Source organism: Equus asinus, chromosome 3, assembly GCF_041296235.1.
Source record: "Equus asinus isolate D_3611 breed Donkey chromosome 3, EquAss-T2T_v2, whole genome shotgun sequence".
In the NCBI taxonomy this organism is placed as follows: Eukaryota; Metazoa; Chordata; class Mammalia; order Perissodactyla; family Equidae; genus Equus; species Equus asinus.
In genome coordinates, this window is record NC_091792.1 from 20,251,283 (window position 1) to 20,267,471 (window position 16,189).

At 36.9% G+C, this 16,189-nt stretch overlaps 1 long non-coding RNA gene across 2 annotated transcripts in view; it reads left to right on the forward strand.

Annotated features, from left to right (window-relative positions):
* LOC106829898 (uncharacterized) overlaps positions 1-13,470 on the forward strand; it is an 89,623-nt gene extending 76,153 nt beyond the window's left edge. Inside the window, exons 5-7 of one of the 2 annotated variants that reach the window (XR_011501912.1) lie at positions 7,428-7,495; positions 10,962-10,997; positions 12,991-13,470. This is a non-coding gene — a long non-coding RNA (uncharacterized lncRNA). The remainder of the gene's footprint in view (positions 1-7,427; positions 7,496-10,961; positions 10,998-12,990) is intronic. The other variant, XR_006525630.2, reaches the window with a different exon arrangement.
* Positions 13,471-16,189: the final 2,719 nt, after the last annotated feature.

The following is a 16,189-nucleotide window of genomic DNA, read 5'->3' on the forward strand; positions in this document are numbered from 1 at the left end:
CTGACTCTTTGGAAAAGGGCCTCTTTCGACGTTCTATGGATTTTGCAATTTCTATTTAAGGCTGCATCTTACATGTCGGGTATATTATTATTGCTTTTGTCATTTTGGACAGTGAGTAATATGAGCAAACAACATGGCTTTCATGCTGTAAAATTATGAGTTTATTAAAACTATTAACGGACACTTAGCTTTGAATTATTTATATTTTTTCATAAACTGTTGACAAAGATAATGAGAACAGGACCACAAAGCTGGTACAGGAAGGTGATTGACTGGTCTGCTTTTCTTGCCCTTAGGGGAAGTTGCAGACAGAGCATTATCTTCATCATGACTTGTCCCTTTATACGTATTGACTATTTACAGGGTGACAGGAAGGGAAGCAGTACACCTCTATCCTCATGCCTTGTGTTCAAAGTGTGCCTAGACTCTGATAAAGGCTTACCTTTTAGAAGAGGTAGAAAGTCAAGGGTCCATCCCAAGATATTGAGTCATTCCATGGCTTTAAGGGCCAGAAGTGATAGGATCAAAAGACCAGTCCTAAAACTTCACAATATAACTGATTCTACTTGATCTCCATCAGATTCAACTTGTATTTTGGCTTCTCATTAATTTCTTATTCCTCATTCAATCACTGGTAGCTTCACCTTATTCTCTGGCTTCTCCCCTGTTTGTCACATTTTAGCTTGACATCCAAGACACCCTATTCCTCTTCTGCCTCATCCACCCAGCCCCACGTGGTTTACCTTCCTGGTTTTCTCCTGAAAGAGGTGACACAATTGGCCTCTGAACCTTGTTCTCCTAATGCCATACCAATTGTCACCCCCAAACTTTGTCCAAGCTGAGTCCTTGAACACTGCTTGGAAGGAATGGCCCCTGACCAGAAGTTGTATTTACTTCTATATCTCCCTTTGCATTGTTTGGAACCCCCCTACCTTTTTACCTCCTCCATCCTTGTGATCTAGAAGTCTACTCCTGCCAGCCCTGCTTCAGCTTCTCTTACAATTGCAAGGAAAACAAAATCTATGGAGGAGAGAGAACCTCTCAGCTAGGGGACATAGCTTGAGGAGAGGAATAGATGTGAGACCAAGAAGGTATGTTTGGTAAGCTGACTTGACCAGAGCCAGTCTTCCTCTTTTCGCTGAGGAAGTTGGGCCTTAACTAACATTTGAGCCCATCTTCTTCTATTTTGTATGTGGGATGCCTGCCACAGCATGCCTTGATGAGGGAGCGTAGGTCTGCACCCAGGATCTGAACCTGTGCACCCCGGCTCCCGAAGCGGAGCATGCAAACTTAACTACTATGCCACTGGCTCGGCCCCTGTTACCCTATCTTTGAAGCTCCATTTCACATCTTCTCTCCAGTCTCACATTTCTAACTTCCTCTCAGCCTACCTCCATCCTTTTCCCTTCAAAAATGAATCCGTTACCTATATCATCTACCCGATTCTCTTTTTTATTTTGAGTTTGGAGCTTGAGAGTCGTCTTCTTTTCTCCTCTATTTCCTAAATTATGCTGTCATAAATCCCATGGCCTTGGCTGGAATGCCTAACAGAATCTCAGAAGTAAGCTCACAGGGAAAGAACAAAGCCAGAATTGAGGGAGGGGGTAATTAATAGCAGCTTATAGATTATCTACTGGAATTCTTTCTTTTACTCTCAATTTCTACTCCTTTGAAGCCCTGGATTACAATAACTATCTCAGAAAGTTTTCCAGTCCAAGATTCCAAAATTCTTAATCAGAGTCTTTTTGGTGAAAATGAGGTTCAGTGAAAATCTCTGGCAACATTTCCCTAGATTGGAAAAGGAATCAAGAGTCAGATGAAGAAGCTGGGAAGCCATGACTTCACAATGTGTAAAGCATGTGTTGGAGAGCTTGTGAAAGGGGCTGGTAGGACGTGCCTGTCTCAAGGAGGATAACTTCTTCCTAATTAGAATCTTGTTTCCAAGTTCTCCCTGAACCCCAGGATGAACTTTAAAAAGGAAAAAAATCCTTCCTGGAAGATTTTCCATTGTTTTTCTCTTTTCTGTATGAGCAGCATGGATGAAAGAGTTCTGTGATTGAGCTGAGGTTCACATCTAACTATTGGGCCATGGCAACAGATATTGAGCATCATTATTGGTTGCTATATAAGGGAGTTAGTGGAGTTTGCAGTTTTAAGTGTTATTGTTTTTCTCTATAGTAATATCCCTCCAATCCCCATGGTTCTCTCTCTAGAGTGAAATAAAATGCTTTGACTTCTGTGAGAAGTTTCTAACCTTTAGAAATCCTCACCCAGCTTTCTTTTATCAGGAGAATTGGTTTCCTTTCAGAGAAAATGCTCCTTCCTTTTACTGAACAGTGAATTGAGAGCCCTTAAATAGTGGAGGGAGATGGCAGTGGGGTACGTTGAATTTTCCCTTCTGTTCCCCTGGGAGAAAGAGGGAATTAGCATCTAGTTCTCTGGAACCTAGGGTTTCAGGGGTCTATTTGAAAGGAAAAAAGCATTCCTTGGTTATTGTGACCTATTTAAACATTCTGTGGAAGTTGAAGTCATTTGAGGTTGTCTGAGAAAAGAAAAAGAAAGTCTAAATATAATCCTAAAAGGCAGCTAACTTGACAACAAAGCACACCCAGTTATAGAGATTATTTCTCTAGAAGTTGGCAAACTAGGCAAAATCCTTCCTGGCTGTTTACTGGCTGTACCTGCTGCTATACCTTAGTTCATACTCTCTCTTCCTGGCAACATTATTGGCTCTTCCATGTGGGCTGCACCAAATTTTGTGCCCAGGGGCCCATACATCCCAGCCCTCCCATTGGAAAGCTCTGCTCGCTTCTCCCCAAGCCCTCTTTCCATCCGCCTTCACAAAGTGGCTCAAGACCACTTCACAAAGATACCCTGAATGCCAACTCCTCCGTTATGCCCTTGGTTCTTTCTCCCAAACCCCTGGAACTCCTAGAACCTGTGGGAAGGGTATCGTGTCCAATGTACTCTAATGCAGTGATAGCAGAGAAGGCAGGGCCAGGCCCTTTAACCAGTGGAAAGGATGGATTTGTGCTGGTGCACCGGCACTCATGCAGTCAGCTTGATGAGCACCTCCCATCTGCCAGCAGAGGCTGATGGTGTAGGCCACTCCTGGAACAACATGAAGCTCATCTCAGCTCAGTTGAACAGCTGCAGGCCGTAGCAAGTAATATATTGTTTCATATGTTCCTGTTCTTGATCGTTATGCACATTTGAATTTCATCTTTTCTCCCTGATGGCAGGTGTTTCCATAGACTTTGTGCTTGCATATATTAAAGAATGTTGCATAGTTGAAAGATGATAATAAGAGCAGCTAACAATTACTGAGAACTTACAATGTCATAGGCATTCTTTTAAGTACTCATTTCATATGTATTAAACTCGTTAGCTCATTTAATCCTCTCAACAATACTATGAGGTAGGTAGTACCCCATTTTATGCTTGGGGTGATTAAAGCACAGAGAGATTAGATTACTTTCCCAGGGCCACACAGCTAGTAAATACCAAAGCTCAAGCTCTTAACCCTGAGCCTGTGGTAACTCTAGGCTTTGAGATCATATAAGACGTGCAAGGCTTAATGAACATTAACTGGACTCATGAGGCCGTTTAGTCATCCGATATTCTCATTAAACCTAATTTGAAGGAATGACTCGGAGAGAAAGCTCATAGAGCTGAGAGATTTAGCTCTAGGTGAGAACTTAGAGGTCATGTCATCAAGGAAACTGAGGCCCTGAGCAATGAGATGAGAGTCCTGTGTGCTTCATCTCATTTGACTATATCTTCCTGTCAAGGCTGCCAACAGGAATGCACCAGGAGCAGTGTATGGTTTGTATTGTGTGTTCATAGTTCCAGGTGCCACATGGAATTCTCGTGAAGTGGAATTTTTGCCCCTCTGGGTTTTTCTATACCAGGGCATGGCTGTTGTTTTAATAGTTTTAGTGATTAAAATCATTAGAAGGTAAACATGTACAATTATTAAAACGTTTCTTATCGTATCTGAAAATGAAACTTTGAAAACTTAGATTTAGCAACTAACTTTTATTTAGAACCGCCAAAGCATCTAATATAAAGTTTGCTCACAATCCAAATCTGAAGCTTTCAGGATTATTTTACTAAGATCTGAAAAGGTAATTTGACATACTGATCTGAAAAGTGTGAATTACCCTGGGGATTAGGAGGTGAGTTTCTGTAGTAATTAGGCGTACCAGAAATAATTTCCTCCCTCCCTCCCTCCTGCTCTCCTCCCTCCTTTTCTACATTTACTTGCATTGGTCTTGGTCTCTCATGTCATTCTTCTGGGATTGTCTAGTGTAATGAATTTTTCTTTCTCTACCCTAGAAAGTACCATGATTTTCATTATCTCATGGAGCTGTAAGTGTGTGCATTTTGTTGATCTTTTGGTATTTCAAAGAACTGTAAAATCTCAAATCAGGAATGCCCAGGGAAAGCGAATTTTAATGGAATGGATTTTTCTCTTGAACTGAAGGTTAATCAGGACCCTTCTCTCCACAACTTTTCAATTTTTTGCTTGCAAATTTTTTCTTAATCCGTGGGTGCAGTCTCTGGACTTTGGTAAAATGAGAGGCTGTCTGGTGAAAAATGCAAATTGACCAGCAATCATAAGCACTGTTATTCAAGTCTATGTTCTTTCACTTGCCAACTCTCTGGTCCTGGAGAGTTATGGGTATTCACTAAGCCATCTGTAAAATGGAGGTAGTAAAACGTGTCCTACCTACCTCATCAGGATGTAGAGTGTATCAAATTAGATAAAGAGTATGGAAATGCTTCAAACAAGTCTTAGGTTTTATTTTGATGAAGATGACAACTACCAAGTTCTCAGTGCCCAGGGGCCAGGGGCTCTATACATATTGTTATTTCTGCAACACGCCTGAAATGTATTCCTTTTTTTGATAGATGAGAAAAGTGAGGGTTGGGAGATAAGTGAATTGCCCAAGATTACACTAACAGCAGTGGAACCAATTTCCTTTACAGCAAATTGCTTTCTTGATTGATCAAAAGCCTTTATTCTGTGTACCAATTCTTGCAGATAAATAAAGTATAGGAGATTGTCCAGAAGTGTACTAACCTTAGGATTCATTGTTTTGCTTAGGGCGCTTTTAGTTACTGTGTAAGGAACCTTAGGTTTCAGAGAGATTTCAGAGATACCCAAGGACAGAAGTTGAACTACAGTTGAGTCTAAAGGGAAGCTGTCATGAACCAAGGCTACTCTTGCTTCCCTCCTCCTCCTCTCTCTGGCCACACAATCAACACATTCCTTTTGTTGATTTTGTTGCCTCTATCCTCTTTTCTCAGTTTCCTGGCTCCCTTATAACTGTAGCTTGCACAAGGCCCATAATAGGAACTCCAGTCTTCTCTATATCGTGGGACCTCTTGATGAGTCCCTTTGGCTTTTTCCCCTACTGCTAAGTGAAAACTTATCTAGAGTCTCTTGGTTCAGGTTCAGGGGAGAAGAATTTGATTGGCCCAACTCATCTATTCTACTTAGATCCCAGGCCATTGATTGTTGATAAGCCCATGGATTGGCTGCCTTTGCATTAGACATCCTTCTCTGGTGATGCCCCCTTAGCTGAAGCAGTAGGAAGAGTAGGAAAGAAGTCATATCACAGCTGTGTCTATTACGTCAATTTTGGAAGGTATATTTGCCTTTTTTTTTTTTGCAATCCCTAGTATTTTTTCCTCAGCTTTATTGAGATACAGTTGACAAGTAACCCTAATATTTTATTGTTACCTTTTAGCCTTTCTTCCTTTTTTTTCAAAACACCCCTGCTTCCAACATAATTCTCAATAATTGGGTCCTAGATGATTGAAAGTTTATGGTATAGGCTCTAGGAAACAATGCAGCTTGTTTTTGTCTTCTGATTCATCATGACTTACGTTCGTTGAGTAGTCACATATTTCGTTATTTTGTACGTTTTTGAAGGAGGTAGTAGTAAAACATGTCATAGTGTTCAAAAGATCTTCTTTCTATTAACAGAAGCAATCATGTCTCGAGATTATTGCTGGAATATCTGTAATTTACAGGAAATTCAAGGGTCTCTAAGCAGCGTGAATACATGGAAAGTGAAAAGAAGAGCCAGTGCTCCAGGAAGGCCAGCAGGACCCAAAACTGAACAAACCTTAGACTTGATTCCCTTTCTCGACACTTCCTGGTTGGTTTGTTTCTCTCTGCTGCTAGATTTTGGCGGGAAGGTGTTCCTTTCTGTTTATCTGAATATCTCTTTTACCCACACATTTTTTCTTTCATTATGGCTGATATCAAACATGTATCACCCATCTCAGTATAAACTACATTGGGGTGGGCTGTCCTTCCATCCACTATGAGCCAGAAATGGAACAGGAACCTAGTTAGCATCTATGTTGTTGTTGTGAAATGAGATACCATACGTCTAAAATCCCATCACTTTGGGTTGGATAGCTGACACTTCAATACTGTTCTTGGCTTGACTTCTAAGATTTATATGTCTCTTGAAGTGAAAGTATTCATCACTACTGAAAGTATAACTATCTATTTTTGGTATGGATCCTTTGTGTTTCCAAATCTTACTTTTCCTAATTTTGACCACAAACTGGAAGACTTCACTTTATTAGTAAGATACCAGATTCTTTAGATGTCACTTGATTATGTTGTAAAGCATGGGCTCGTGTGTCTTTAGAACTTAACTCTACAATCCTTAATATAAGTACTCAAATTGGGTTAAAAAACCTATTCCTCTATGAGTTGGCATCAGGCTCTGGTTACAGACTCTCTTCCTACTCTACATGCTGCATACTCTCTCTGGGCAAATATCTCTCCAATAGTCTACTAGACATCTCTATCTAATTTTAATCCAGGCTCTGCCTCTTACTAACTGTGTAACCTTGGGCAAGTTAGTTAACCTCTCATTTTCCTCCTCTCTAAAATAACCTTATAGAGTTATTATGCGTACTAAGTAAGTTAATATATGTAAAGGGCCTAAAACAGTGCCTGGGACATTGTATGCACCATATAAGCATACACTATTATTTGTATTCACCTTTGTATTCCCATACCTAGCACAGTACCTACCACTTAGCATACCACTTGTTACCTACCAAATGCATTAAATCGTTAGCTACAAAATGAATGTCAACACCCAGTTACTCAGCCCCAATCATAAGCCAAAATTTCTAATATCTCATCAGATCCAGCCCATAAGCTGCCATCATTCTTCTTTAACATCTGCTATGTACGTGGCATTGGTACCTTAGGGATACCATCACGACCAGTCATGGTGTTTAGCCCAAGGGACTTATATAGCAATAGGGAAATAAGACACAGTAAAAAATAACTCTGACACTAGACGGAAGGAGGTAAAACTGACAATGAGTTTTAGGATGTCACAGATATGGAAGAGCAAAGGTATGATGTTTCTCATTTTTGTCTGCAGGGTACTGAAGAACAATAGGAATGTTCCTATGTTCATCATCATATTGATAAACGTGCTAAAAAACCAAGGTAAATGGTTATATTTTTAGAAATATGAAAAATAATTACAGTAATATATTTGACATTTAAAAAATATTGTTAGGCTAATGGAAGTGAGAAAGTGACTTAAGCTGCTGCTTCGGACAAAAAGTACCCTTTGACTGCTCATCATTCAGCCACTGGCTAAATTTTTTGAATGCCTTCCCTGAGTCTCCACATTCCACTTCTGTCACTACATTTATTTATTTCTAATATTGCACTCCATGTTGATTTTTGACCTTTGGACCTGATGGCATTTGCACCTTAGAAAAGGATCAGAAAAACACATATTAATATTAAGATGATCATTTCTTTTGTAAACAAGAAATTTCTTGCAAATATTAAACCAATGACTTTCACTTTTCCCCATATAAATCGTGTTTCCTTTCAATTGTTCATTTTCTTGTCTGTGCCATGAGAATTTATGTACCAGGAAGGAGAGAATGGGAACTACTTGGAACAAAATAGTGGATCCAGTCTGAATTAGAGTTGACTTTCTTGACCTCTTTAGTGAGGTAATCGTCTTGAAAGGTAGGCTTTGTGCAGAAAGAAATTTCTTTTCATTGTTTTACTTTTTTTCAAATTTATTTTTTAAAAAACTTTTGATTTAGAAATAAATTTAGGGGCTGGCCCAATGGTGTAGTGGTTAAGTTTGCACGCTGTGCTTCAGTGGCCTGGGATTCATGGGTTTGGATCCTTGGTGTGGACCTACACGCTGCTCATCAAGCCATATTGTGGCAGCATGCCACATACCAAAGATAGAGGAAGATCGGCACAGATGTTAGCTCAGGGGCAATCTTCCTCACCAAAAAAAAAAAAAGAAGAAGAAGAAAGATAGAAACAAATTTAAATTTATGTAAAAGTTGCAAAAACAGGACAGAGAGTACCTGTATACCCTTCACTCAGTTTCCCTTATAGTAAGAGTATGAAAACCAGGAAATTAACAGTGATATAATATTATCTTATCTACAAATCTTTGTCAAGTTTCACCAGATTTCCCATTAATTTTTCTGGTCCATGATCCTACATTACATTTAGTTGTCGTGTCTCTTTAATCTTCTCCAATCTGACATACCTTCAATCATTTTTTGTCTTTCATGGCCTCTACACTTTTGAAGACAACTGGTCAGTCATTCATAGAATGTCCCCTAATTTGGAATGGTCTTTTGTTTTTTCATTATTACATTGAGGTTATGCCTTTTTGGCAAGGACACCACTGAGTGATGTTGTGCCCATCTTAGCATATCATATCAAAGGGCACATGACGTCAATACGACTTATTACTGTTGATGTTAGCCTCTATCACTTGGTTAAGGTGATGTCTGCCAAGTTTCTCAGCTGTGAAGCCACTGTTTTCCCCTTTGCAATCAATAAATAGCTTCTAGGGAGGTACTTGGATACTATGCAAATAACCTGTTTCTTGTCATACTTTTGCTCTCTAATTTTAGCATCCATTGACGGTTCTCGCCTGCATAATTTATTACTGTGGTGTTTGCCTAATGGTGATTTTTCTATTTCCCATAATTTCTTCTAAATTTATTAGTCGAAATCCATTGTAAAAAAGGCTATCCCTTCTCCCCTGTTTCTTTATTCAATTTTTAATTTATATTAGTATAGACTTCATGGTTCATAATTCGATGCATTATAATTTATTTTTGTGGTCAAAGTGAACCAGCTTTGGTCTTTGGGAGCTCCTTCAGGTTGCTTCTCTGCCCTTTCAACATGCCCCTAATTATTTCTGAGCACCTTCTTATTTGGCAGCATAGGTTCCAGACCATCTGCTATTTTCTTTACCCTACCCCTGGACTGAACCATTTCTCCGGGGTTAATTCTGCAGCTTTGATTTTCGTTATTGAAGAATTGTATTTCGAACCAAGATCTGGGCACCAAGGTATTCTCATTGCTGCAAGATGTCATTGTTTCTAGTTCTTCTCAGTCAACAGAACTAGGAAAGATACACATTCATATTTATTTATGCATGTATCTATATGTATACATATTAACCATGCATTCTTACCTCCCCCAACACTACAGGTATCATGCTAGCCTTTCCCTTCTCCTTATTTGTAGCTTTTTTGTTGTTGACAGTGAAAAACCTAGCTCTCACTATCCACGATATGTTTACTTAATTTTTTGATCCTAATATACACATAAAGTAGTTTCAGAATTATCAACCCGTACTAACCTACACAGAATTATCAACCCATACTAACCTACACAGAATTGTACAGATTGGTTTTTTTCTTTTGGTCTTTAACCTTGCAGTGCCCAGTCAAAATACTCTTTTCCAAAGATATTTAGGTTAGTTTTTTCTTCACTACTGCCTTCAGTTTGGTTATGTTAGTCATTTGTATTACAGTCAGATTCATTTGTTGTTGTTTGTATTCCATTTGAGGTTCCCATCACATTCTGGTTGATTTTTAATTATTTATTTATTTATTGTATGTGAAATATTACCATGTGTATTAGTCAGTTTTTTCCAGAGAAACAGAACCCCAGTAGGAGATATATATATATATATATATATATATATATATATACATATAAATGTATATACACACACACATATCTTAATTATGAGGAATTGGCTCACGCAGTTACAGAGGCTGAGAAGTCCCATGACCTACTGTCTGCAGGCTGGAGATGCAGGAACTCCAGTGGTATAATTCAGTCAATGCCTGAAGGCCTGAGAACCAGGGACACCAATGGTTTAAATCTCAGCTGGAGGACAGTAGAAGATGAGATGTCCCAACTCAGCAGTGAAGTAGGAAAAAAAGGTTGAATTTCTCTTTCCTCTGCTTTTTGTTCTATTCAGGACCTCAATGGGTTGGATGATGCTCACCCACATTGGGGAGGGCCTTCTGCTTTACTGAGTCCACCAACACAAATGTTAAACCATCTGGAAACATCCTCACCCAGAAATAATGTTTAATCTAGGAATCCAGTCAAGTTTACACATAAAATAACCATCACACCATGCTTCTGAGAATCAAAACTATGCAAAAAGGTATACTCAGAGAAGTATGGCTTCCTTTCTCATTTCTGTCCCTATTATCCCATTCTTTCCACCCTGTTCTCATCTGCCCTGCTAGGTAACCAATCTCATTAGCTTCTGGTTTATCTTTCCTATATTTCTTTTACATTTGCACAAATAGGCAGATGCATGTTTATTTTCTTATATTTTTTCTTTTATACATGGAGAACAGCACTATAGATACTCTTTTGCACTTAAAAAAATTTACTAGTGTATCCTGGAAATCACCAATATCTTCCTTATTCTTTTTTAGTGCTGCATGGTGCTCCATTATATGAATGTACTATAGTTTATTCAACCATCCTCCAATATATGAGAATTTCAAATGTTTCCAACTTTTTGCAATTACAAACAATGCTTCAATGACTAACCTTGGACATGCATTTTTTTTTTTTCTGTATGTTGTTGTTGGTGTATCTTCAGAGTGGATTCCTATAAGTGAGATTATTGGGTCAAAAGGTAAGTGCATATGTAGTTTTTTTTAGGTGTTGTTAAACTTTTCTCCAGTTTGCAGTACCACCAGCATTGTATGAAAGTGCCTCTCTTCATAGGCTCACCAACAAATTGTGTCCTCATGCTTTGTCTAAGAGGTATGACATGGTATCACAGTATTGTTTTAACATTATTTCTCTAATTATGAGTGAGTTTGAAGATTTTTATATCAATTTTTTGTGAATTGTCTGTTCATATCGTTTTCCTATTTTCCTATGGGGTTTTGGTCCTTTGTCCTTCAATTTTTAAGAGTTTGTCATATATTAGGGTTTAAATTAGCATTTTGTGGTATATGTTGCAAATATTTTCTCCCAGTTTGTCAGTTACCTTTTGATTTTATTTTTTTGTCACACAATTTAAAACATTTTTATCTAGTCAAATTTATCAATCTTTTCTTTTATTGCTTCTGAATTTTGAGTCATAATTAGAAAGCCTTTCCCATATGAAGGCTGAAGAAGAATTCCCCCAAGCTTTCTTCTAATACTTGTATGGTTTCACTTTTTTTCCCATTTAGATTTCTAATCTATTTAGAGTTTTTTTGGTAAATGGTGTAAATTATAGATCTAATTTATCTTTTTCCCAATAAATGCCCAGTTGTTCAAGCACCATTTATTGTAAAATCCATCTTTATACCAATGATTTGAGATGCCACCTTTATAATATATTAAAATTTCAAATGAACTTGTGTCTACTTCTGAGCTTTCCATTCTAGCCCACTGGTCTATATGTCTATTCTTGTGCTACCATCACACTGTTTTAATTATAGAGGTTTTATAGTATATTTGATGTGGTAGGGCTACTCTCCTCTCCCCTCCATTGGTTTTCTTTTTAGGTGTTTTCCTGACTATTGTTTCACGGTTTTTTTTTTTTTGCATTTGGACTTTAATATCAACTTGTCTAACTTTGTGAAGACATTTGTCATTATTTTCATTGAGATTACCCTAAATATATAGATTAATTTAGGGAGAACTGACATTTTCACGATACTGAGTTGTCCTATGCAAGAACAGAAGATGTTTTTCCATTTATTTGTCTACTTTGGTGTCTTTCAGAATGTTTCTTGTCTATTCTTGACACTTTATTCTTCCATATGCATTAGAATTAACTTATCAAATTCTATTAAAAACCTTTTTGATTGGAATTGCATTAAACTTACAGATTAGTTTGAGGATAACTAAGATATTTATGATTTTGAATTTTCCAATCCATGAATAAATATATAGCTCCATTTATTTAGCTTTTCTTTTAGCTGTAGTCCTCATAGGCTCACCAACAGATTGTGTCCTCATGCTTTATCTAAGAGGTATGACATGGTATTGGTTTTATAATTTTTCTTCATAAAGTCTTGCACATCTATTGTTTAATTTATTCCCAGGTCCTTATTTGTTTTTCTTTTTGTTGTTGCTATTGTAAATGGAATCTATTTTAAAACTACATTTTCTAGTTGTTTGTGGCTGATGTATAAGAATGCTATTTGTATATACATGATGATTCTTCAATCCATCAGCCTTGCCGAACTCCCTTACACCATCTACAAATAATTATAGCTCTGTTTCTTCCTTCACAATCCTTTACTCCTTTTATTTCTTGTCTTGTAGTGATTTTACATCCTCCAGAACAAAATTAACTAGAAGTGATGATAATGGGTGTCCTTTTGTTCAGAATTTAAGCAGGAGTTTTTCTGAATTTAATCATTAAGTATAATATTTACTGTGTGTTTTTGGTAAGGACATTTTATCAGGTTAAGGAAGTTTGCTTTTGTTTTGTGTTAGCTATCAGTTAAAGCACAAAAAGATGATTGAATTCTATAAAATATTTTTTCTGCATGCCTTGAAATGCATTTATATTTTTCTCTTTTAATATAAAATTATGAGAATTTAAAAATAATTAATAAAATATTAACATATATTTAAATACATTGCTGAAATCCATTTAATAATATTTCATTGAAAATTTTCAGAATGCATAAAGATATTTGCACCCCTATGTTCATGGCAGCATTATCCACAATAGCCAAGACTTGGAAACAACCTAAGTGCCCATCGATGGATGAATGGATAAAGAAGATGTGGTATACATACACAATGGAATACTACTCAGCCATAAAAAAAAGATGAAATCTTGCCATTTGCAACATCATGGATGGACCTTGAGGGTGTTATGCTAAGTGAAATAAGTCAGACAGGGAAAGTACTATATGATTTCACTCCTAAGAATAAGATAAAAACAACAACAATAACAACAAACAAACACACAGATACAGAGATTAAGTTGGTGGTTACAAGAAGGAAAGGGGAGAAGGAGGAGGAAGAAAGGGATGATAGGACACATGTGTATGATGATGGATGGTAACTAGTCTTTGGGTGGTGAACATGATGTAGTCTACGCAGAAATTGAAATATAGTGAAATTTATATAGTATTATAAAAAAATGTTTCCCCAATAAAAAAGAAAAAAGAATTTTTGGGTCTCTGCTCCGGATTGTGATTGACTTTTCATATTTGTATCTGTTTTTTGGAATCAAGGTATATCTGTATCATGAAATAAGTAGATTTGTGTGTAGATTCTGTTCTCTTTTTTTCTATTCTCTGTATGATTTTAGAATTGTCTATTCCTTGAAGGTATGGTAGAACTCCTCTAAAAAATTGTTTGGGCCTCATGTTTTTTATGGGTATCTTTTAAGTACTGATTCAATTATCTCCAGTTCAGTGGTTTATTCAGATTTTCTATTTTTTTTTTCAGTTGGATTTGGTTCTACATTTTTTTCAAGAAAATTGTTATTTTCACTTATTTATTTATTTTTTTGAGGAAGATTAGCCCTTAGCTAACACCCGTGCCCATCTTCCTCTACTATGTCTGTGGGACAGCTGCCACAGCATGGCTTGATGAGAGGTGAGTAGGTCCGCACCCGGGGTCTGAACCAGTGAACCCCCGGCTGCCAAAGCAGAATGCGCAAACTCAATTGCGATGCCACAGGACCAGCCCCAATTTTCACTTATTTTAAAATTAATTTATAATATGGTTGTTGAAAGCATCCTTTTATGATTATTAAATATCAACTATATTTGTCACTAGGTCTTTTGTCCACAATATCTTTTATTCTTACTCTCTCTTTTATTGAAAATCTTGTTAGAAGTTTGTTTTCAAAACAGCTTTGGGTTTTGTGATTCTTTCTATTTTTTCATTGCTTTTAGTTCATTAATTTTCAGTCTTATTTTGTTTCCTTTATTCAATTTGCCTTTGCTTGGCTGTTTTTTGTTTTTTTTTTTTAATTTCTTGAGTTGTTTATTTAGCTCATTAATTTTCTGTCAAACATTTGCATTTAAGGCAATAAATTTCCCTTTAAATATAGCTTGAGCTGCATCTCACACATTTTTATAAAAGGTTTTAATTGTAACTCAATAGAAAGTATTTTCTAATTCCCAGTATTATTTATTTCTTGTTTGATCCATGATTTACTTAAAGGCATTTTCAAAAATCTCCTGTCATAAATGTATTCAGACTTTTTCTTCTGGATAGTAGGTTGAAACTAGAAGTTAATTAAGATCTTGCCTAGAGAAAAAGCATGTTTCAAAATCCCCAAATATGGGGAGCTCTTTTTGCTTTCTCTGATTTATAACATAATTGCATTGTGGTCAAAGAACTTGGTATATGTGATATCGATTCTTTGCTGTATGTTGAGATGTACTTTGTGCCCTGAAATGTGGTCAGTCTCTGCAAATGTGCAATGCGGACTTGAACAGAATGTGAATTACTTTTTGTTAGCCACAGAAATTTATATATGTCAGTTTATATCAGCTATTCCAATCCTTTTCATGCCATGGCACATATAGAAAATTGTAATATTTGTACAGCACAGTAGCATAAACTGGAATTGATTTGAATATGTTGTGTAGGGCTTAGTAAAATACGTATTGCACATTCTTTATTTTATACAGTTATAAGAAAAAATGTAAAACATTAGATAAGATATTAACTATTAATTTTTATAAACCTAGATAAAATGTTTTCAGAATTTTACCTGAGAAACTTAAGTTTGCTTCCATAAATATAACCTTTTTATACCGGGTTTTATGTTAGAAGTGACTCTATATCATTCCTGATTAAGACTTTTTAATAATGATCTCTTCTAATCTCTCCAAATTCTTGGTAGTAAAAAAAACAATGAAAAACTTTGCCCAAATAAACGACAAAAATTATTTAAAACTTTTTACAAAAAATTCAGTTGAAATTATTTTGAAAGCATCTAAAGCTCTTCCTTTATCTCACTGACAAATGTAATGTTGAAATTTCTTGTGGTAGAGCGTGGAGGGTCCATAATGTGTCAAGTTGGCTAGGCAGACTACCTTTCCCAGAAGTCCTTTCCCTGTTGGTTTCTAGTTAGGATGGCCTACAAGAGGCATTTTTATACAAGGTTTGGAGGGTAAAAGTGAAGTGGAAACCATTTTGTTCTGAATGTTGAGGCTGGTGATTTTTGGTTTTTTTTTTAGCTCACATGTATTGCTTTATCTGCTGGCTCATCTCATTTGCTTAGGGCAGCAAACTGGGTCTGAAACGGCTACACCTTCTGCTGGATCTTCCTTCAGCTGTTCTAAGTCCTGAGCCAGGTGTGTGTTTAGCTCTGTGACAAAGGGCATCAACATCTGCAGGACACTCACTTCATCAAGGTTGGGGACAGCAAGAACTGACACTGGTCCCAGACCATCCTTTCCAGCTCATGCTGGTGGGTTCCACCTTGACTTTGCTTTCCCTCATTTACACTCATCTTTCCTACTCTGTGGGCTTCAAATCCACTATTAGATATGAAAACAACACCCTTTCAGAGACTGTTTAACCAGGTCCCACAATTGCATAAGGTAATATCCCTGTAATAAATCTATCTACCATCTATCTGTCTGTCTATCTATCTATCTATCTATCTATTAATCTAGCTAATTATCTATGTATCCAGCTAGCTAGCTAGCTAGCTGATCTCCTAGTGGTTGTACTTCTGGGATTGAACACATAGGGCAAATCGATTTCAGTTCCAAACATAGAGTTCACAAAGTAAGTGGTTAAACATTCTAGTGAAGTTTTACCATGCAAATGTACTGGTAGAGCAGCTCCTTGTCTCTAGCTTAGAGATCACTCATGTATACACTACTTTAGTCACAAACAGAC